Source organism: Camelus bactrianus, chromosome 1, assembly GCF_048773025.1.
Source record: "Camelus bactrianus isolate YW-2024 breed Bactrian camel chromosome 1, ASM4877302v1, whole genome shotgun sequence".
Taxonomy (NCBI): Eukaryota; Metazoa; Chordata; class Mammalia; order Artiodactyla; family Camelidae; genus Camelus; species Camelus bactrianus.
The window spans coordinates 46526516-46550701 of NC_133539.1; the positions used below are offsets into that span (position 1 = coordinate 46526516).

Here is a 24186-nt window from a genome sequence, read left to right on the forward strand (position 1 = left end):
CATAGGGAGAGTAGGGACCTAATGTAACTTGGTCTGGAGCCTCCTGCTGTTCCGTGGATGGCAAACTGCAGGTCAGACTGATTGACGATAGTCCAGAAGAGCAGTGTGCTGTAGGGCCAAGTGCACTGACCCAGAGCAGGAACCCTGGGTTCTGGCCTGGCTCTGCCTCTAGCTTGCTGTGTGGTAGAAGGGGTTGAACTGAGTGGCCTCTGACTGCCGCCAGCATTCTGCAAGTCCATGACTGAATGGAATGTCTGGTAGGGACTAACATCAAATGCTACAGTGTGGAGTCACGGGGTGTTGTCCCAGCCTAGCCACAAACCAGCTGAATGCCTTTTGTCCAGTTACTTAGCCTTTTTGGGTCTGTCTTGGTTTCAGCTGTGGAAATGTGTTTGGGCTTCCCTGTTCCCCTCAGGGAAGTTTCTTGGCCCTTTCTGGTTTAAAATAACTAAGTACTGTATAGTATTATTTGTCTAGGAATAACTGCTTTGTGAGTAAATAACTTCAAAAGAGAGTGTATTGACATTCATCATGGATCGTTTTTGAGCAGACTCCTTTGTGTCTTCATATCAGGAATGTTCTTGCAATTAGCATAATATGGAGCAAAAGCCTTTCTGCAACAAAGCTATTTGCTAGATATACATTAGGCACATCTGAAAGGGACAGGGACTCTTTACAGACAATAGTTTTTAAAATTTGTTTTTTTAATAATACAATATAAATTTTAATAGAGATGTGCTTTTTAAATTACATATATGTTTATATTTCTTTAAGTTGTCTTTGTGCAATTTAATTAATTAATAAAGGAAAAAAGGGAAAGACTAGTGACCCTTGCTTCTCAGAACAGAATTTTTCCGTTTAAAATTATGTGAATTGCTAACAACTGACTTCCTTTTTTAATCAAATGACTTTGGACTGACTTGTTAAAGTAAGAGTGTGATTTTCTGTATATTGTGAATTATTGCTGATCAAAGGAATCCTTTTTTACCTTAAAAGGCAAGGCAGCCCTGAGGTTCCTCCAGTGGGTTTCATTCACAGAACCCCTCCCTAAAGATACTGGCTAATTCCTTATGTGTGTAAGCCACAGTTTTTCTTGGGGTAACCTACAGTAATGCATAGATGGGATATCCCAGAGGGTTTGGATTATCTTAACCATGTATTTTCCAGCTCAGTGGCCTGATAGAGCTAATGAATCTTCTCAAAGTACCTGGGGGTTCCCTGTCGGTGTTCCTCATATAGCTGCTGGCAGGCATGTTTTTATACTCTTTATGGAAGTGAAACTCCTTCTGCCTTAAATGTGCAATTTCCCCTGCCTGAGAAGGTCAAAGGCACATTTATATAGTTCACAAGAGTATAAAAGAGGCATTCAGGGCCTCCCTGCCAAGCCATCTGACTGGACTAATGCCTGCTCATTTTCCACCTCTACTTACGGAAACTGCAGAAATTCGTAGTTCCACTATGGTCCCTGCAACAACAGTTTTAGAGCAAATGAACATTATAATAAAATGTCCATATTATTAAATCAGCTAATGTAGGCCGAAATTGGTAGGAGTAAAAAGTGGTTGTTTAGAGTGTCAGAATTAACTATATGTTAAAGCTACCTAAATTAAAACAAAATCCACCTTTTGAAAAACTAGCAAGTCACTTCGCATCCAAATACTGAGAATATTTAAGCAAACTTCAGCGTGTTCACACTGTAACTTTATTAAATGCTCTTCTACCACTTAGTTTTAACTCTCTTGAGATATTAACATTTATTGAGCACTTCCTGTATGCCAGGCCCTTTGTATTTATAATGTCTTCTAATAATTTAAGGAAACCTTTAGAGGTGGAGGGATTGTTATCCTGATTTGCAGATAAGGAATTGGGGGCTCAGAGATCTCAGGAATTGGCCTACAGTTGCATAGTAGTAAGTAAATGGAGGACATGGGTTTGGTCCTAAGGTCAGTATGCTTTGCAGAACACCATGCTACTAACTGTGTCCTGCTGTTCATGAGACTACGGGGAGAGGGGGAAAAAAAGCAGATTGCATTACTTCTGATTTGCCTACATTTCGTGTTCTACTTTCTGATATGAACCCTGGACTTCCACCAAATCTGCCTCTTGTCCCTTCCCAGTGTACTTCTTCCCAGCATTGAACTTGGGCTCAGCCTTTGCCTGTGCCTGTAATGACCTTCTCCATCTTCTCTCCCTGTATCCCAACTTGCAGCTGGTGCTTTAGGATCCAGCTTTATTCATCTGCATAAAAAATTCCCTTGTGCAGTATAACTTTTTTGGAGTTCTTTGCTTACCATTTTGATATGCATTTCTCCCTACTATTATGTAACTGTGTGTGTGTGTGTGTGTGTGTGTGTGTGTGTGCAATTACCCAACTAGATATCAGCTTCCAGAAAACAACTCTTTTTTTTAACATTTTTTTATTGAATTATAATTATTTTACAATATTGTGTCAAATTCCAGTGTAGAGCACAATTTTTCAGTTATACATGAACATATATATATATTCATTGTCACATTTTTTTCTCTGTGAGCTACCATAAGATCTTGTATATATTTCCCTGTGCTATACAGTATAATCCTGTTTATCTATTCTACAATTTTGAAATCCCAGTCTATCTCTTCCCACCCCCCACCCCCTTGGCAACCACAATTTTATATTCTATGTCTGTGAGTCTATTTCTGTTTTGTATTTATGGGTTTTTTTTTTGTTTTTTTTTTAAGATTCCACATATGAGCGATCTCATATGATATTTTTCTTTCTCTTGGCTTACTTCACTTAGAATGACATTCTCCAGGAGCATCCATGTTGCTGCAAAGGCATTATGTTGTTGGTTTTTATGGCTGAGTAGTATTCCATTGTATAAATATACCACACCTTCTTTATCCAGTCATCTGTTGATGGGCACTTAGGCTGCTTCCATGTCTTGGCTATTGTAAATAGTGCTGCTATGAACATTGGGGTACAGGTGTCATCCTGAAGTAGGGTCCCTTCTGGATATATGCGCAGGAGCAGGAAACAACTCTTATAATACCTTTTGCCGTGTTAATACATAGTAGGTCATTAATAATTTCTCAAACTGTAAAAGATTATACCATTTGCATCTCTGTGCTATTGACATATAGGTGGTACATAGTTTTTAAAGCTTAATTTGTAATTGGTTGGTATTGAGTACTGAAGGAGAAAGGATTTCCAGATCTTTTGTCTTGCTATTTTAAGAGGTCCGTGTCTAACAATGAATGCTCAAGTTTTCTGTCTCTGCCTGCTGGTATTTTCTGACACCTTTCTGGAAATTCCAAACAGATGGACAAATCTGTAATGACTTGTTGTTACTTTGGTTTACTGTTAGTATCTAGAGAACTGTTGTTTGGCCTTTAAGACTATGTTTAAGGTTTCTTAACTGAAAGGCTGTGGGTCATGAGGAAATGCAAGGGTAGGGAGTGGGAAGGTGATAAAGAGATACTTCAGATTTGCATTTTCTTTTGAGAAATATCTGTTCTCAGTATAGCTGACACTTGTAGTTTCTGTTAAAGATTGGTGCCTGGCCAAAAATGCCTGTGAAATAGCTGCGGTTTAAGCTTCAACTATAAAGACAGGCAGGGTATGTGACTTCTAACAAAAGTGTTGTCTTTATCCATACTTTTTACTGTTACTATCATAAAATAAAGACAGTGACAATGTGAAGTATGGATAAAGACAAGTCTTTTGTTAAAAAGCATATATATCTTCCTGCATTCATTTATCTTTGTCTACATGAAGATAATTTATTTCAGCAAATAGTTTAACTGGAACTTATCATTTCTAGAAAAAAAAATCCTTTGACCTCTAGTGTACCACAGTGACCTGAGGTGTGGAATTCATTGGCCAAAACTGCATCACAGCTGGTATGCATCTTCAGCACTATGTTATTTTGTAGTGTGCCTGGTGCTACTATGGAGGAGATGAAAAGAATATTGAGTACAGCGGGGTGGGTGGAGGACCTTATGCACACACAGTAAAGGGAAGGCTTTAGTTAAATCAATGAGGATTTTTTTTTTCCCTACAAACATGATACATTTACGTAGAAGTAAGAGCTTGGAGTTTGCATTTAAGTTTTATTTGTAAACATGTAGTCTATAAAAGAATGAATTAAGGGAAGTATAAGAATTATATTTATTTAAAGAAGTAGCTTTTTAAGACAGGAAAAATCTCTGAAGAGCACCTGCTTTATAAAGTGAAATTGGAATACATATTGTTGGGAAAATGAAGGAGGCCAGTGTCAGATTTAGTGAAAGAGTAGATGTTAACACTGTTATTTGTAACCTGGACTTGTTTTGGCTCTCAGAGGTCGTGCTGACTCTCAGATTAGAAATGCAGCCTCTCTCAAATCATAAACATAATTGAAAATAATAATTTTAAAATTTGCTTTCTTGGGTTCTCCATTTTGTTTTGTTCAGGTGTGAAAGCATGAGTATTCTATTTTCAGGAAGATGAGGAAGAAATCTATTTCCTTTTCTAGCAGTTTGGCTCTTTTTGTTGTTGTTTCTGGCTCCGGAAATGGGGAGGCATCTGTGCCGTGCATTGTATCATACCCAGCAAGTTTTTCTTTTTCATTTGAATGCAGTCGTTCCTTAGCAAATAATTGCAATCCAGAATGACTTTTATTGAGCTTGATTGAATTAGGGTTATGTATGAAAATGAGTTAGTTAAAGCTTAATCTATTACCCAGAGAATTGATGAAAACATCAGAAAAGCAGTCATTCATGGGGATTAAATATTCTTCTGTGTAAGTGGGCAGCATGGTTGCCTGGAGTCCCTTCTGCACTGACTAGGTTGTGGTGCCATCAGGGTGCAAAACACACGTTGTTGGCATAGAAGGGGATTTTGCCATGATGTGTCTTTGAATGTTATACTGGACATTACCACTAACGAGGGAGCCTGCCTCATTGTAAGAAGTGGCACCTTACCTTTTTTAGTACAATAAGCTTTCAAAACATAGGACCCCAAGGGGCTGTGTGTAAACTGCCAGAAAGCCAGTTGCTTTGGAATATTTCAGTGATTGCTTAGGCCAGATCTTTAAGATGGGTTTTTCAGATGCCAAGTCAAATGCCCTATTTGTGGTAAAAGGTAAATAATAGATATTTAATAGTTAGCTCTCTCACCCACATTGATGGAGTTTCTTAGAGAGAATGCTAAGCTGTGCCAGATCAGTGCTGGCTAGGTGTGCATCCTGTGGGAGGCAGTGTCATGGTGGGAAATGAGCTTTGGAAAGCAAAAAGCAGCAGGTTCTTAATGAGGCAGTGGGAGCTAAGTCATGGGGAGTCAGGAATCCGAGGCCCTGTATGGGTGAGAATGAGGGTTAAGAGGAAGCCATAGTGGAACCCAAAGGACACAGACAGGCATGGGGTGGCTCCTTGGGAAATCTGTCCTGGCTTTGGTCTAAGGGCATATTCAAATCACCATTCTGCAGGGTTGTGTTCACCCTTTAGACATTTCCCCTTCTTGCCCACCATTTCCCCTTCTTGTCCTTCTGACACTTCACACAGCTACCCATTTCCATCAAATCAAAACACTCTGTGAAGTACTTGTAACTTAAATGCAGAACAGCTTATGCTGAAACTGCTTTTCTGAAGCTACCCATGTGGGCATTTGTAATAGCCAGATAAAATCTGGAGTCTTTAAGTTGGGCTGTCAGAGAGCTCAAAGGGAGTCTGTCTCTGGCAAGATCTTCAGCCTCAAAATTGACCTCTGCTCTGTGTTTGATTCCCTGTTTTCTCCCTCCTAGTCAGTTAAGTCCAACACGATTTCTTTGTTATCCTGAGTTTTAAAACCCATATTGGCACAGCACAGTCGACCTCCTTCCTCTCCCTGACCACTTTATCCATAAATAGTAGCAGCACAGGTGATAAATTATTGAACAACAGTCAAAATAAGGCATAGATATGGTCCATTTTTAGGTATGTATCTGATTATAGAAACAGACAGATCTATAAAGGGTTCCTTAATATTAGTAAGAATTTAATTTTGAGCTCCTAAAAGAACTTCTGTATATAGGATGTATTAGCGTATTTTATTTCTCCAGATAGCATGCACTCACTTCTTAAGCTACAAAGTTAGCAAATCTCTAAACCAAAATAAGAATGAAACCCACAATGTCAAAGTTAATGATGGACCCTCCTCTCCCAATTTTGGCAGTACTGATTATATTTATTTATTTTTTTAGCTTATGCCAGTTTATTCACTTGATAGTTATTTATAGATATTCATGATTTTTATCTATTTATTTTACAATGTTTATTTTAATGGTTCTTCTCTCTACTGGTTTTTATGGGTTTATATGAAGAAAATGTATGGAAATAAAAATATGAGATGGTGTATGTGATTTTCTTAAAACAGTATTTTTATAATAATGTTAGTTGCCTATTTCATGATAATTCAGGATAGACTTTTATACCATTTAATCAGTTTTTGAAATTGTATGCTTCCTTGGTAAAAAACAGGCATTTAATTTGGAAGTATTTGTAAATGTCCCTTGTAGTTTGCTTCAAAGATCTGGATTTATTTTTTTATCCATACCCTTGTTTTAAAAAATGTGGATGAATGAGTAGTATCTTGTGTGAAGCCACAGGAGACCGCTTAATATTTTACTCATTCTTTTCAGCTATTATTTTTTTCAGTAGCACTGGGTGACAACTGAATCATCTAAGTCTAATTAGGATTACTCAGATGAATCATTACACATTTTTGATATTTAATTCTTTCAAATCATGGTGGCTAATTAGAAAAACTTTATCCAAGTCATAAAATGACTAACAGTATTGATAAAGCTGTAAGACAGTAAGTGATATCCGATTTCTAGAGTGTGTTATAACCTACTGATTGTAAAGAAATATATTGTCATAATCTGCAGGGGCACAGGAAATTGTCTCTCTTAGTTGAGAGTGAAATTAGAATTACCACTGAAGCACCCAAGAAACTAAATGAACATGTCTCACACAGAAATGGAAATAACTTAATTCTTAAAAATGGTACAGTTTGGATATATGTCAATATATATTGGCAGTATTAATGTATAATGTTCATTTAATTTGTATACTCTTTTGCTGATTTTGATCCTTTTATATTTAGTTCATCCCATGTAGTTAGAAAGTAATTTTTAGGAAACAGCTTTTCTCTATTGTGTTCCCCCCACCATTCCCCACTTAAAAAAAAATCTTGGCTTCACTCATTATCTTTAAAACACTTAAAGAATAAAATATAAGATACTAACATCTGGTGCTCGCTTCAGCAGCACATAGACTAAGATACTAACATCTGAACCACAGAATCACTGGTTGGCTTGGACTAGTCATTTCAGATAACTTGGATTTCATCAGGATGTCAATTTAATGTCATGTTTTTCTGGAGGATTCTTCTGTAACTCCACACTTAATTATAGTCAAAAAGCTGAGAAACGATTGCCCGTAATCCTTTGTCTCTGTAACTTTAATCTCAGAGTTCTCGTTGAGTAATTTTAGTGACTTTTTCTGTTAAATTAAAGTTGACAATAAACACTTTAGGTCTTTTTTTCTAAATAGTGTTAGTTAGAGGGATGTTTAATAATTTGCCTAGTTTTGATTGTTCGACTGTTAATTCACCTTATCTAGGGATTATTTTGCTAAAGGAGAATAAGTATCAGCTTTGTTTGAAAGGGCTTCCTGGCTCACCATTTTAACCACTTTGCTGTGATCCTTCACAGAATCCTGCTGCATCACCGAAGCTGGAAGTTCTGATGTTCCATTGAAATCACAATGGAAAGTCTTGACTTGACCGGTAAGAGCTTCACTGGGGGTGCATCTCACTTGGTTACCTGGAAGCAAGAGTGAAGCAGTCAAGAGTTGTGTGTCATCAGATCTGGTCTCAGCTTTTCCCCATCTGATGGATTCACCTTCCGTTTTGATCAGAGAAGTGTGATAATTGTGTATTTTTTCCGTCAATTTTATTAGTATTTTTGAAGTGTGACATTTTAATCTCAATCATCAAGTAAGTTAAATTTTCTTTTAAAATCATGAAGTTTAAGGAAATAACTATTTCAAAAATCTCTGGTTTGTTTCTCCATAGTAATGGGCTGTTTGGTGAAGTTAATTTATTAAAGTCCTGAATACCTAGAGGATACTTACCTAAATAGATACTACACTGGTCTGTTGCCCAAAGCTTTTTTAAAAACTGCCTTTAGCTTTAATTGAAAAAAATGAATCAATATCAAAACATGGAGGTTTTTAAAAAACTATTAAAAATAAAATAGAAGCATGTTTAGCAGTATCATGAAACTATTTTGAGTATGAAAATATACAATGAGGAAGAAGTTGAGATTTAAAAATATATATATGTGGCACATTATATCAAACTATGAAACTCACAGTTTCATTAAAATACTTTCTGTCCTCTTAACTGCCTTTTTAGGAATATTTTAAGATTAATTAAACTCTGCTTAAATACACACGTAAAAACGTGATTGCTTTACTGAACACTTTATGGTGAACTGGTGATTTGTAAGACCAAGGAATTTGATGTAAATGAAAATGAACAGAAAGAGTAAATATTGTTTATTTGTATTTTCAGGACATTAAGTTATTCTTCAGTTGTTAGATTCATTGAAAATTAATCTTAAGTCATTTCTGTTCTTAAGTATTTTTGATAGCTTAAGCCTGCCTAGAATATCTGTGTCTACATTTTTGTTTTAGTAAGTATATAACTGAATGTTGCTTTTGTGGTACAGCCAAATGTAAATATAAGACTTCTAACCATTCTTCTGAATGTTATGGTCTAGGATTGACACACTGTAAAAATAAATGCGATTTAGCTTGAAAGTGTGTTTAATAGGATATTGAAACAAAAATTAGGATTTAGTTTATTTCTTCCTTTCTGTGCTATCCTTTAAGGCGCAGTTAAGTTAGAAATACAAATTCTGAATTTAAGAATGCCAGTTAGGATACAGCTTATGGTTTTACTGGGTCAGCAGGATAGACTATAGAATATTTGAATATCGATACTGAAATTTCAAATATGTTCTCGATTACTAATCATAAAGGGAGTTGAGTATAGTGAAATTTAAAGAAAATTAAATTTGTGACAGTATTTTGAATTTGTTAAACGTGAATACATACATAAGTGAACCAGGACCTTTTATATTACCTATTCAGAAAACCAAATCATTAATTAGGACTTGTATGTCAGTCTTGACTTAAGTAGCCATCCGATCTGTGATTTCTGAATGTTAATCAGATTTTTTCAGTAAAATATTTTTATTGAATATAGGCAGAAATTGACAGAAAATCCAATTGCTGATTAAATTTAAGAAAACCTGAGACTGTTTATTTCTTTGCATACATATATATTCATCTTAAATGCAGTAGTGACTAATAGAAAATATGCCATACAAAATCAGGAGTAATTTAGGAAACAAATCATGGAAGATATTACCTGGCAGAGTGATGCAAGGGTTTAATAAATCTTGGAAACATGCTGCATTAGTCAGTTTAGACAAACTTACATTTTATTATCCAAAAAGCCCCCAAATCTTAGTGGTTTATAGCAGTGAAAGTTTCTCTCTCATGTTCCTGTTCCTGATGAGTCTGCTGCCACTCTGCTCCATGTCCTCTTCTTTCCTGGACCAAAGCTGAAGGACAGCATCTCTGGGATGCACAAGACTTGTGGCAGAAGGAGACAGGAATGATGGTGGAATCTGGGCTCTTAAAACTGCTGCTTGGAGGTGGCACAGATCACTACCTGTCATATTTCATTGTCTAAAACACATCCCATGGCCACCCCATAGTTAGGAGTGGCTTTTAAGAGAGATGAGGTACAGTGCATATTTTAAGTACTGTATCTTCATAATCCTATCTAGGGCTCTTCTAGACAGACAGAATGCACCTAGTATATTAAGTTTCCAAGAAGTCCTGTAGTAAATGAATCTGTTTATTTAACATGTAAAATTATTTGACTGTGAATCCTCTTGTTACATGGAACATGGTGAGCTATGATACCCTATCTGTGACAGATTTTAAGGAATGAGGAATTGATACAACTCGACGTTATCACTTTTTCCACCATACAGTAGGTGGATATATAGTGTATATTAGACTTACATTATTGTTTTATAAGTTGTTTTAAAGTGAATGAAAATTAGTGTAGAGGGGACCCGCTGCAATTTGCATACAGAGTTAGAGAAGGGAAATAACGATACTCATACTGACTCCTTACTGATGTATCATAGGTTACAGATACTCGACAGATACTCTCTAATTTGATACAGAGAAAGAGCATGAGAAAATGGGTACTTTGCTTTTTCTGGTAGTAATATAATAATTTTACCATTTAATGGTAACCAAATACTTCTACTTAAGATCAATTTCAAGAATCATTCTAGAAAGAAAGAATACAGACAGACCCTGTAGCAAGGTTAACAGTCGTAGCCCATGAGTTACTTCACCTGTGGTCATATTCCCTATTCAGTGATTGTATTGTTGTCTCCTAAGCTTTCTGAAAAATGGCACAATGAACTACTCAGACAGTGTTGATTTGATTAATCCCATGGGTTTTATAAAACATTGCTACCAGGCCTGTGTGGATTAGGATGATATAAATATCCAGGAGTATATAAACAATGCTTTGTTTCACAGTTTATAGTTCCCTGAGATTGGGGGAAAAGAATATTCTTAGACATCTCTGGATTTAGAGAAACTTAGGCATTAATCCTAGTTCTGACACTTTTATACTGAAAGAATTTGGGTGATTATTTAACCTCTGAAATTTTCTTTTCTCATCTTAATATTGGATAATGAGCTCTACCTTGTGGAATTGTGATAATTAAATGAGGTAATTATGTTAAGTGCCTGATACAATGCCTGTCACATGGGACACACTCAAGAAATGGTAGTTAAGAAAATAAAAAAATGATCAAACTTCAAGAATCTTGAATGTATTATAAAATACCTTTAATAGACATCTGACAGTATGTGTATGTCTAAAATGTGTTTGGATATTTATATTTAAACACACACACACCTATAAGAGTTTTAAAAAATTGTCCCTAATGGGTAAGAACCTATGTATTCTTCTGTACTTTTATTAAAAATTAAAAGTAGCTTTATCTTTATCACTGAAAGGGTGAATCCGGTAGAAATATTAGCCACCTGTGATTCAGTAATTCACTTCTTGCCACTGAAAAAGTCCTAAGGACAGAGTGATAGCCAATGTGGATCTATGGCCTTGACTTTGAATATTAATGAGCTGTCAGCATTAAGGAAATCAAATTCTATGTAATCTCGAGGCACAAGATATAAGAGATAGTGCCACTGAAACTTTCTTCACCATGTAGAGCAAATATTATTTGATTTCAAAATAATCAGCAATTCTACATCAAAGTTTTTATTCTACAGTTTTCTAGTGAGGCTGAAATTTAGATTTTTTCTGTATCAATATTGTGCCCTCACACCCAGAATCAGGCACAGCAGAATGATATCTCTTATGCTTCAAAGTTTTATGCTATTTCTAAACGATAATTTAATTTAATTTAGAATAACATATAATAAATCATTTTAGGGTGACTTATTCTTCAAATTGTTCCAAGTGCTTCTCTTTGTAAATGAATCACCTTTGTAACAGCTATCAGTTACCTATTATTGGGCAGGATTATTAGTAGAGTAAAACAATCTCAAAAATAGAAGCTTCTCTCTTCTAGAGGTTATATGGTCTGCTTGGGCTGCCATAACAAAATACCACAGACGAGTGACTTAAACAAGATATTTTTTTCACAGAGTTCTGGAGGCTAAAAGTTCATGGTCAGGGTGCTGACAAATTCTGTTTCTGGTGAGGTTTCTCTTCCTGGCTTGTAGACAGTCGCCTTCTTGCAGTGTCCTTAGATGACCTTTTCTCCATGCGTGTGTGGAGAAAGCATGCTCTGATCTCTTCCTCTTATAAGGACACCAGTTCTTTCAGATAATAGCCCCACCCTAATGACCTTACTTAACTTTTACCTACTTCCAGGGTCTATCTCCAAACACAGTCACATTGGGCTTTGAGGCTTCATCATATGAATTTGAGGGCAACCAACTCAGAAGTAATTGGTTTTCTGTGCCAAAGAGTGAAGTGAAAGTTAAAAACAAAAACAACACAACTTTCTATGTTATTTAATCTCTAAACAAGAAAACTAGTTTATTGTAGTCATCTAAGTTTCTAAAAACATCTTTGGTCTTTGAGGTGGGAGACATTTCAGATTACCAAATTCATATTTCTTCCATCTTGAAGTCTCTGTGCATGAAAAAGAGTGTTTTTCAAGGGAAGGGATCAAATCTAAGAACTTGAAAATCAGTGTTTTGTATGATGGAGGAGTTACATCATTGTAAAAACTGATTTTTCAGGTGTATTCACTGTTATTCCTGAATAGAAGGTGTTTGAAAATTAGGTTGAGGAATCAGATAATTATTCTTTCAAGTTATATCTGTTTCTGCTTACTATAATTAAGCCAATTCACGTTTTTCAAGGCTATATTCTTTTATTTTGTGAATCAATTGCGAATACAACAGGGAAATGGCATACTCTTAAGATTTTGGGAAACAGAAAAGACTGTGCATTTGAAATAAAGCCAGCAGAAGCCAAAGTATCCTAAATCTGATACATCTACCTGCTATTCTTCCTGCGTTCTTCTTTTTAATTGTTATCCCCTTTTTATTTCCTCTTCCTTTTCCTTCTTTCCTCTGATACCAGCTCTTAAGTAGGTAATTGTTGTTTGGATTTCTCAAGTAATAGTCTAAATGCAATTCTTTGAACATCTATATAGTACTTCTTTCTGCTATACAGTAGGATGCTTTTTCTATTAAGTCAGTTGATGGGTATTTGGTATTAGTGATGGGTAAGTAGTATTTATGGAGGCTCAACTTAACTCTTAGTTTTATCTTGAAATTTTTTTTTTCAATGTGTGTTCTGTGTCACTAGAATGATTTCAGTTTCTGGTGAGTTGATGCCTATCTAAAATAGAAAATACACTCAAGAGGAAACAAACCTTTGAGACTTAAACGTTTGTATAAAAATTTTAAATTGATTTGTAATATTTATTTTCTCACCTTGTGTGTTTATAAGCCAAAAGATAAGCTGTTGGGCACTAATCTGTTTTGTGGATGACAGTTTAATTGGTTGAAAGGTATTTTAACTGTTTTATCTACTTTTTATTTCAATTTCCCTGTTAACGTTATTTACAGAATGACTCAAACTCAAGCCTTATATATAATACATTTTGGCAATATATTTCTTCTAAACAATAGGATCAGTCTACTGATTATTAAATTTACTAGTTAAAGACAGCATAAATAAATTCAGACATAACCACTTCATTCATTAATACTACTTTGAAAGGTGATGGATAAATTAAGTATTTTATCCTGAAATCCGTATTTCCTCTGATCTCTATTACAGAGAAATGTGTTTTTTCTAGGAAACTAAATTGATCTAATAAGGTGAAATTTCTCATAACATTTCTCTCAGAATTTCCATGCGTTTTAATGTAAAATATGCACTGCATTTACTGGATATTCTGTACATACACATATAAGTGTAAATGTATCTGAGTGTATATGTGTGGCTTTTTCATATAACCTCTTCAAGAAGCTAAGAGACTTAAATTTACACTATAGAGTTTATTTTGTTGATGGCTGTTTTGCCCAAACCTAGAAACAGTGTCTGGCATGTGGAACTTGCTCATTGGTAAACATTTGGTGAATTAGTAATACAGGAGTTCACATTTCATTAATCATGTATTCCATTGATGTTGATGTTAATATGCATTCCCTGTCTACCTGGAGATTATTTTTTCTCAGACTGAGTTCAGGGAGAGAGGAGTGCTCCTCAAAAATAAAAGTCTTTCTGTGCCTTTAAGTTGCAGTTAGTTCTATAATCAATAAACGCTAGTGAGTATAACAACTTAAAATAGCAGCAAAAAATTTCTGGGTAACTGTTGGCTATTTACAGTGTACACTGAGTCAGCAATGGTTTATTAAGAATTGTAAGCCTTCTGCCAAGTACTTCTGTAACAGCCCATCAGTGGCGCTCTGAGTGGAGGACATGTGAAGGTTCTGAGATTTAAGGTAGGCAAGTTGGTTCAGGCTGGGCCTAAAGAGATGCTATATGGTACTTGGATTCAGTTAATATATAACAGAAAGGTTGACTAAAGTCCACTTTTAGGTGTTTTATTCTTGAGGGGGTGGCTTTTTTTTTTTTGATATTTCTGTATTCAAATTGATCTATGAAGATGAAGAGGAACACTGTGTTTTGGTTTTGTAGACTTTGTATAACCTGCTTAATTTTCAGTTGTTATGCCTCTGCCATGGTTCTTAAAACACAGACGAGTTATGTAATTATTTCAGTGTTTCCTTAACATTTACTTTAAGTCTGTTTATTACCAAGAATCTCTTCGTGGCAGAAATAATCCACTTCCGGTAGTGTTTTTAGGGGTTAAGTTACCATAGACACTTACAGTGTACAAGTTTCTTGAGAGAGCCAGCTAGACAGAGAGGAACTGGCTTCTAAACAAGGCTTAAATTATAAAAAGATACCATTTATATGGTGAACACTGTCCAAAGCATTCTCAGTTATGCCACACTGATGACAAGATTAGAGTGAAATCTATGAAGTGTGAGGTGTATCTGCGTGCAGAGTAGTGTATGCCCATCAATCCATACAGTGACCACCCAGATGGACATGAATTGAAACTCTGAGCCATGTTCTTAATATAGTTTTTGAAAACTTACCATGTTTTCAGCATTGTTAGAGTTGCCAAGTCATCAAATAGGTGTCTTATATTACAACAAGAGATAATAAAGAAAAGTTTGAAATCAGTAGCCACTACCAATCCCCTTTTTAAATACCAAACCTCTTGCTATAGCAGTTGTTTTGTCCTGCCATTTGATGAAGCATACAGCTCATCTTTCAGTTCATTTGGTGAAGTGAACACTTACAGGAATGATACAGTTTTCAGGTTTGAAAGTTTAGTTGTTCCTGTTAAAATGATAGGTGTTGCCTTTCTTTATTATTCACAGAGAGTTTCACTTTTTAAAGAACATAAGATAAATCTTTCTACCTAAATGTCCATCGACAGATGACTGGATAAAGAAGCTGTGGTATATATATACAATGGAATACTACTCAGCCATTAAAAATAATAAAATAATGCCATTTGTAGCAACATGGATGGACCTGGAGGTTGTCATTCTAAGTGAAGTAAGCCAGAAGGAGAAAGAAAAATACCATATGATATGACTTATATGTGGAATCTAAAAAAAAAAAAAAAGACAAATGGACTTATTTACAAAACAGAAACAGATTCACAGACATAGAAAACAAACTTTGGTTGCTGGGAGGAAGTTCAAGATTTGCAGATACTAATATATATGAAATAGATAAACAACAGGGTCATCCTGTATAGCACAGGGAATTATATTCAATATCTTGTAGTAACTTATGGTGAAAAAGAATATGAAAACGAATATATGTATGTTTGTGTATGACAGAAGCATTGTGCTGTACACCAGAAATTGATACAGCATTGCAAACTGACTATACTTCAATGAGAATATATTAAAAAAGGAATCTTTCTAATGAGGCTATTACAGTATATCTTGTTGATGGTTAAGGTGTCTCAGTTACGTCTCTTTTTATGAATTTTTACTTAGTCATCAAAATCATAGAATTTTAAAAAATGATTATTTCTATTGTAATAAAATATTCCATACATTAGAGTTTATAGTGTGCCTGTGAAAAAATATTTTAGAACTTTTACTTCCTAATGCTTACAAACATTCTTATTCTTGCCTCTAGATTATCAACTGCATAATGCTCACTATTGCTTCCTGGAGATTAATATGGATAGGCAGAAACTTAAAGTTTTCCTTATGGAAGACAGCTTTAAATGGATCACTTTTTTCAGCTATAACTTGATCTTAGAAATGTAGGCTGTGGAGTTAGATGGATCCAAGACAGGACTAAATCTATCTCAATTGCTTAGTGATTGGGCGGTGGGGAAAATTATTTAACTTCATCTGGAAATGGGGTGAATAATGACCACATGAGGTTCTTACGAGGCTAAAAAGTGCCGGAGGGTACACTGCCAATCCAGCACATGGCAGCATTGCTAAGAATGTGTGTTTCATTGTCAAAATGGATAGTAGGTCAAAAGTAGCATTTGCCTTTTTTTGTTTTTAACTGCTTTAACTGTTCCTTGAAATTCAAGCATGTCTCTTTTTACAAGGGAAATGTCTTTATTATGTTGCACATCTTTAATATGTTGAAGTCTTTATTGAATACAGGATAGACTTGCTTTAAATAATTAGGGAAGAACAATGTTTATTCTTTTTATTGTTAGATATCTTAAAATATTTTCTACATAACCATAAGTAATAGAAGTTTGAGTTTAATTATACTTGCCCTGATTAATTTTGCAGTTTTATTAAAGTGAAATCAAAGCTAAAATATGTGAAAGTATTAAGAGATAAGTCATATGTTGTTCAGTGGATTATACTTATTTCAGGGATACTATCACCTCATACCATGAGTATTAACAAAATTATCACCCTAAACAACAAGTAAATTATTTAAGCATAATAGTAATTTTTTATAATCTACACAGTTTTTTTCAAAGATTGTAATTACTTTAACAAAACAAGGAGCTGTATTATGGCATTATGAATTCTTAATGAATTTTAAACTATGAAAGCTATTTTTATAAATTGATTATCTCAACCTGATAACTATAAAAAATTAAAAAAATTTTAAACAGCTGTGAACTCATGACCTTACTCTGCTAGTTTATCCATACACCAGAAAAGCAAAATTTTCCTTCAGTTTAGGTCAGTGGGTTAGCATTTCTAAATTAATTGATCCAAGAGAAGAAAGTATTTTTATTTCTAATAATTTTTATGCACATGAGCATGAACCAGTACAACTTCATCTTTTGTCCCTAGTAACTTTTATTTATTAATTTTGAGTATCTGTATGATTCATGTATCTAAACTGGTTTTGGAGATAGTTTAATAGGACCATCTATGAAAATACTGTTTCCTTTTAAAAGCTGTTCTGTGTATGTTACCTAATGTGTTTGTGGTCTTTTTATAGCAATTTTGCCTTTTCCTAGTCAAATATGTGAACTTTCTAACCATAACAACTATGGATTTTATAGACTTCAGTTATATAGTTTTTCACTTATTAGCGTATATTGAAATTCTAAACCTTTCTGGTCCACCTATAAGAATGAAGAGGGTTTGCTCTCTTTCTCCAGCTCTTGTATTCCTTTTTAGTACCTAAACTGCCTATAGTAATCTCTCTGGAAAAATATTTTATTTGAATATACAGTAATATACCTTCTGCTCCTCTTTTTATCTGATAAATATTTACTTGAAGTATTACGTGCAATGTGTTAGACACTTTCACAGTCACAATATGATAATAGAAGGCAAACTAATTAGGCAGAAAAAGATAAATAAACCTCATTAAGAGTTTTGAGGAAGACCTAAAATCCCATGTAGAAATAACAGGGAAGACTACACAGTGGAGGAAGTAACAGAAGTCTGGAGAAGGTGAATACAGCCATACCTCATTTTATTGAGCTTTGCAGATATGTGGGGTTTTTTTTGTTTTTTGTTTTTTTAACAAATTGAAGGTTTGTGACAACCGTGTGTTGAGCAAGTCTATCAGCATTGTTTTTTTCCAACACCGTTTGCTTACTTTGTGTCCTTTATCACATTATGGTAATTCTCGCAATATTTCAGACTTTCCCATTGTTACTGTATTCATCATAGTGATCTGGGATCAGTCATCATTGATGTTACTATTGCAGAAAGATTATGACGTGCTGAAGGCTCAGATGATGGTTAGCATTTTCTAGCAATGAAGTGTTTTTTAATCAAGTTATGTACATTTTTAAGGCATAATGCTGTTACATAGTTGTGATACACTACAGTTTAGCATAGACATGCTTTTATAAGCACTGAGAAACCGAAAAATTTGTGTGCCTTGCTTTATTGTGATGATACTCGCTGCATTCAAGTTGGACTGGATCCAAACACAGTGTCTTCAAGGTATGCCTGTAGACTGCTTTTGCCATTTGGATGGGATGTCTGTAAGGGTAAATGGGAAATTTTGGTGGAAATTAAAAGAATCTTCAATGTCGGTGAGTTTACTTTTTTTTTTTTTTTCCTTTAAGGAAGATAAACCACTGAAAAATTTTGAGCAGACAATATAAGTGGGGATGGATTGGAAGGAAAAAGAAGTAGGCATTGGAAAGTTTAGTTTGGAGGGGCTTTGTTCTTGATAGGGTTTGACAGTTATGAGCAGGACCATTATGGGAGACATTATGAAGGTTATAACTTGTCTGGATCTGTCTTAAAGTATTTTGGATTGCAGTTATCCAACTCACCAAATCACATAAGTCTTTTCCCAATTTGCAGGGTAAAAAATAATACTCACTTTAAAGGATTCCTTCAATGAAGATTTTCTCAAATGCTTAATGCCTACTGTTGTTTATCCTATGTATGTCTGTGTGTGTTTTTAGTTATTGTACATTTAGCTTTCACTGTGTTTATTAAAGAATACAAGTCCTGTCTTGTCATTTGAACCAAACTACTAATGTATAGAGTTTAGCAGTAGATTAAACTTGTGTTGTAGAAGGAATCCTGGAGAGGAAAGGAAGCAGTTGGGAGGCTTTGAAAAAGAAGTCAGAGACAAGTTTTTAAGTGTGGATGTTTAGATAATACTACTACCAGAAGCAGAGAGATAGTAGTAGAAACTGATTTGTGGAAGAGGAAGGTGAAGTTTGGAATGGATTGGATTTGAAATGCAGAGAGAATATCCGTGTGGTTATGTATAGAATGTGTTTATAAATTTGCTAATGAATTTGGAAGAGATTCCAGCTGAAGATAGGTATAGCTTAACAGAGAGAGACAGAGCTGAAACTTAGAAAATTGGTGAAAGCAGAAAATACGGCAAAGACAGAACCTTTGAAGACACCTACTTGCTAAGAGAAGTCCAAAGGAAAGAAAAACAATCAGATCTGTGGTGGGAAAAGCAATTAGAGTATAATGCTAAGGAAGATGGAGTTTTCAACAAAAGTGTTGAAAAACAGAGACATTTAAATGCTTAAAAAATGTGTTTGTTTTAGGTGATCTGGGGTCCTTTGGAGAAAACAGTTTTAAAAATAATTAATTAAATAATTTTATTGAAGTTTAGTTGATTTACAATATTGTATTAGTTTTAGGTGTTCAACATAGTGATTCAATATTTTCATAGATTGTACTCCATTTAAATTTATCTTTAAACATTGGCTATATTCCCTGTGCTGTACAATATATCCTTATAGCTTATTTATTTTACACGTAGTAGTTTGTACCTCTTAATCCTCTAACCTTGCCCCTTCCACCTCCCCTCTCTGCTGATAACCACTAGTTCTCTGTATCCATAACTATGTTTCTGTTTTGTTATATTAATTTGTTTTATTGTTTAGATTTCACACATAAATGATAACATACAGTATTTATCTTTCTCTGTCTGACTTATTTCACTAAGCATAATACCCTCTACTGGGTCCATCCATGTTGTTACTAATGGCAGGCTTTCATTCTTTTTTATGGCTAATATTTCTTTGTATATATACTCTACATATGCTTTGTCCATTCATCTGTTGATGGACACTTAGGTTGCTTTTTTTAAAAATTTTTTATTGATTTATAATCACTTTACAATGTTGTGTCAAATTCCAGGGCAGAGCACAATTTTCCAGTTATAGGTTGCTTTTATATCTTGGCTGTTGCAAATAATGCTGCTGTAACATTGGGGTTCAGGTATTTTTTCGAATTGGTATTTTCATTTTCTTTGGATATATACCCAGGAGTGGAATTGCTGGATCATATTGTCGTTGTATTTTTCATTTTTTGAGGAACTCTAATACTGTTTTCTGTGGTGGCTGTAACGATTTGCACTCGCACTCACAGTGTAACAGGATTCCCTTTTCTCCACATCCTCACCTTTCTGGTGATATCCATTCTGACAGATGTGAGGGGATATCTCATTGTGGTTTTGATTTGCATTTGGAGAAGCAGTTTTTGTGGAGTAATCAAGGCAAAGGCCAGGTTGCATAAATGTTTCCAATATTCCCACTTTCATTGCCACTTTCTTGATTGTTTTTAGCTGAAACTATCTGTTGAGCCACTGTCTTCATAGAGTAGTCTAGAATGACTTACAAAGCCTCTTCTGGGAGCACAGAACTCCTCTTCTATAAATGCAGTGTTAATATTGTTTTTTAAAAATGTATTACCTAAGACTCTTTCAAATCAGATCTTATCCAGGTGCTAATATCATTTCCTCAAATGCACTGAAGTGTGACTTTCTTTAAAATAAATCATCAGCAAACTTGCTTCCTAAATGCCTCACCAATGGGGCTTACATTTATTCTAATTGGCATTATATAGGGATGATAAATGAATTCCCTGTCATTGCCAGTTCTTCTTTTACACTCAGTACAGTGGTACTTTTAAAAAGACCTACTGTTTTAGTAAATATCCTATAGAAAGCTCTTTGGAGTAGTAGGGCCACCTGCATATGAAATTTCTAGGTTAGAATCAGATCCATAGCCACTTTTGTTTCCATCTGCAGAGAATAGTGGTAAGGATATAAAAGACTCACTGTAAGTAGTAATGATTGTCATGATAAAAACTGCAATTGTTATTATTTACATTTTATGTGCTAATTTCTCTCTATGTGTATATATGTGTGTTCTTTCCTAATCTTCCCAATGACCCTTAGATGTAGGTGTTGTTATTCTCATTTCATATCTGAGAGAACTGAGGCCCGGAACATTGAAACAAATTGTCTGAGCTTCTTGGCTAATTAAAAGCAGAGCCAGGATGCAAATCAGCTCTTTCTGACTTTCAAAGACCATGTTCTCTACATGGTCCATGCAGTTTAATGATGTATTTGAGGTTAGAGCTTTAACACCCTTTACAGCAACTACTCACTCCAGTTTGGGAGCCCAATGCCTCATTACTTTCTTACCTTTTCCCTCCAACTAGGGAAGAATAGATCACTTTCATTTGCTTAAATGTATTACCATTCTACACTGTTGATTTGCACTCTTCTGTATATTTAATTCTTGTATTTATTTAATCTTCACATCAATTATATGAAAGATAGATGTATTCCCTCCCCCAACATTTTACTTTATAACTTTCAAACCTATAGCATTACACTCATACACTCACCACCTATATTCGGCCATTAACATTTTACTATACTTACTTTATTACATATCTATAACCTGTGTATCTATCATCAAACCAACTTATTCTTGATGCATTGAAAAATAAAGACATCTCTACAAATCCCCTAAATACTTAAACCTGTGTATTATCTATCTAGCTCAGTATTTATGTGCAATTTTTTTCTTTTGATGTAAAATTTACATTCAGTGAAATGCTCAAATCTTAGACATTCTCTGAATTTTGATAAATGCATATACGTACCTGTGTAATCCAAATACCTACCAAGGTACAAACATGACTATTGGTAGGTGTCTCTTTTCATTCCCATTTTGTACCTGAGGAAACTTGAAACACAAAGAAATAATCTGCCAAAGGCCACACTGCTAATAAGGGGCAGAGCTGGAATTCAGACTCCGGAACTCTGGCTCCTAACCACACCACCATACTACCTGTGGATTATCCCTACATGTTCGGGTATCCTTTTACACTGAGGTGTACAAATTGATATTTTTTTAATGTGTGTAGACACAGAAGTAGTATGCTTGGGATTAGTGAATGCAGAAATGCTTTTCTAGAAGTGCATTGGTTCCTTACAAGAGGATTATGGCAAGAGAGACTAAGAGGGAAAGAAGTTTCCTTTGTCAAAATACTACAGGGACTCTCTGTGTAATAACTATGCTTTAACTGGCATCCTTGATTAATGTTTCTGCATATAAAGTGACAGTCAGTTTCTTAATGATGACTCTGAGGTTCAGGAAAATCCTCAGGTGCCACTTGAACAATTAAAGGTAAATGATGTTCAGTATAGTTTTGTATTAGGCATACCTTTGCTCTGTTGTAATTAACAAATTGTTCATCTGTGCGTGTTTTATATAGTACCATTTGCCTTGATACCTCAGTGTCCAAAATAATAGAAGTAGCCAATTTGGGATTTATAGCTGTGAAATTTGTTAAGTTTTTAACAAAGAAACTGAGCAGCATTCTTTGGCCTTTCCAAAAAAATTGCATAAAAATATGAATCAAGATTGGAATAGATGATATTAATTTTTTTATTTGTAGTACTTAGGTGTACCATCCCTATGAAAAGAAATTGTGTCTCTTCCCTGCCTTGTGTTCATACCACAAGCCATATTTTAAAATTGACAAAGTATGTTTTGATCACTATTGAAATATGAAAAAGCGCTGTCATATATATTGTTTAAAATATCCTAAGTATTATTCAAAAAGCAATATAAAAAATAAATAAAAACATGTAGTTAGCAAAACCTAGCCAGTCACTAGAGGGCAGAGCAGTACTATACTTAGGCCTGATTTAACAATTTAAAAAATTGTTGAACGTGAAAAAATATATGATGCACAATTGAATAGAAATTTCCTTGTATTCTTATTATCTTGTCTTGCTGTGAAATCCAATAACATGCTTATTTTACTTGTATCAAAGGAACTTTTCTGGCAATTACAGAAAATTGATTACAATTGATTGCTTCCAAAAGGGCATGATTATTTAGAAGAGTATCATTATCCCTCAAGAGAAAATACTGTTGCTTACAAAGAGCAGTGCATTAAGTCATTTCTACTCTATGTGGTACCCTGAAATAGAACTGTAGTGTAGACTTTAGATGAGACATTGTTAAAGAACAAGGTTTACTACTAGCGTTTAGATCTAAGAACTCATTGAAATTTGGCGCTTCTGATCTTTCAACTGAAATGTGTTGAATCATTAAAACTTTGAAATTATAGTTGTAAAAGCAATGAACTAACTCTAGCTCCTTTTTTAAATGTTAAAATTTTGTTAAGTGCCTATTAACATAATTTCATTTCTGTTTGAAAGTTTCCATTATTCTGCTATATTCTCATTCTGATTTATTTTTCTCTGATAGATTTTTTAAAATATTGAAGCTCTGAAGTCAAGTATCCTATTGAACCCGAGAAGTTCATTGTCTGAAAAGATAGAACATCTTATCTTGAATGTGCAGTTTGAATTTTATTTTATAAAAATAGTTTGGATTTATATATGATTCATTTCTAGTAGAGAACATAGGATATCAGAAAAAGCACTGGGTTTTGCTTGTAACCTTGGAAAAGTCACATTGTATCTCTGAACTACCATTTTCTAATTTGAAGAATTGGAAAAATATTTCCTTATTTACAGATAGGTTGTTTTGAGAATTGTGTTTGTATCTGTGTGTATGTATCTCCAAAGATGCTACCACGTAAAGATGAATTGTAATAAAGATACAAGCTCAGAAAAACCTTAGAAATAACTTCGAAGTGGTTGATTATATCATGAATTGAGCACCATGAAGGCATCTCTTCTTGGAGTAAATGATACCAGAAATGTGGTTTCTGACCCAAAACCCAGGTTCAGATTGCTGACCTCCTCCCTGTCTCTGAGTGTCTCTGGCTGCTTAATCTCTCTATAACTCCTGACTCTTTGGCTCTTCTCTCTCTATGCTATCCTCTGTTTATTTCCATGTTCCCTCTCTCTGTGTTTCTCCTGACTGTCTTTGGTCTCTCTGTGTTTTTCTTGTCCCAGGCACCCTCAGGAAGACCCCAAGCCTCTAGCAGTACCTGGTTTCATCTCCAGCATGTTTGTAGATGTGGAGGATTCACTGGGATATTGAGAAATACCAGAGGCGAATTGTTCCACTGTAGTAAGTCAATCAGCATTTATTAAGTGACTACTGTTTACAGAGCACAGTTGGTGGTGCTTTTGGTGAAGAAGAATGAGTTAGGGCATAGCTCAGAAGAAGTAAACTTGTAAACACTTCTCAGTGGGTCTTGCAGGCTTGGACACATGCCAGTGAAAACAAGAAATAAGCTGACAAAATAATTATATAAATGAGTTGTGTTGTATGTTTGCTGAAGAGGCCCAGAGTTAATAGAGTAGAGAAAACCAGGTGGTATTAATCGGGTTTCCTGCATGAGTTT

At 34.7% G+C, this 24186-nt stretch overlaps 1 protein-coding gene across 8 annotated transcripts in view; it reads left to right on the forward strand.

Annotated features, from left to right (window-relative positions):
• The window catches only part of BBX (BBX high mobility group box domain containing), a 256885-nt gene that overhangs the window by 95724 nt on the left and 136975 nt on the right, over window positions 1-24186 (forward strand). For 7 of the 8 annotated variants that reach the window (XM_074362859.1, XM_010970744.3, XM_010970750.3 and 4 more), the window contains one exon: window positions 7716-7789. The gene's annotated coding sequence lies outside the window, so the exon portion shown is untranslated. Of the gene's footprint in view, window positions 1-7715; window positions 7790-23791; window positions 23910-24186 lie in introns of all 8 variants that reach the window. The other variant, XM_010970745.3, reaches the window with a different exon arrangement.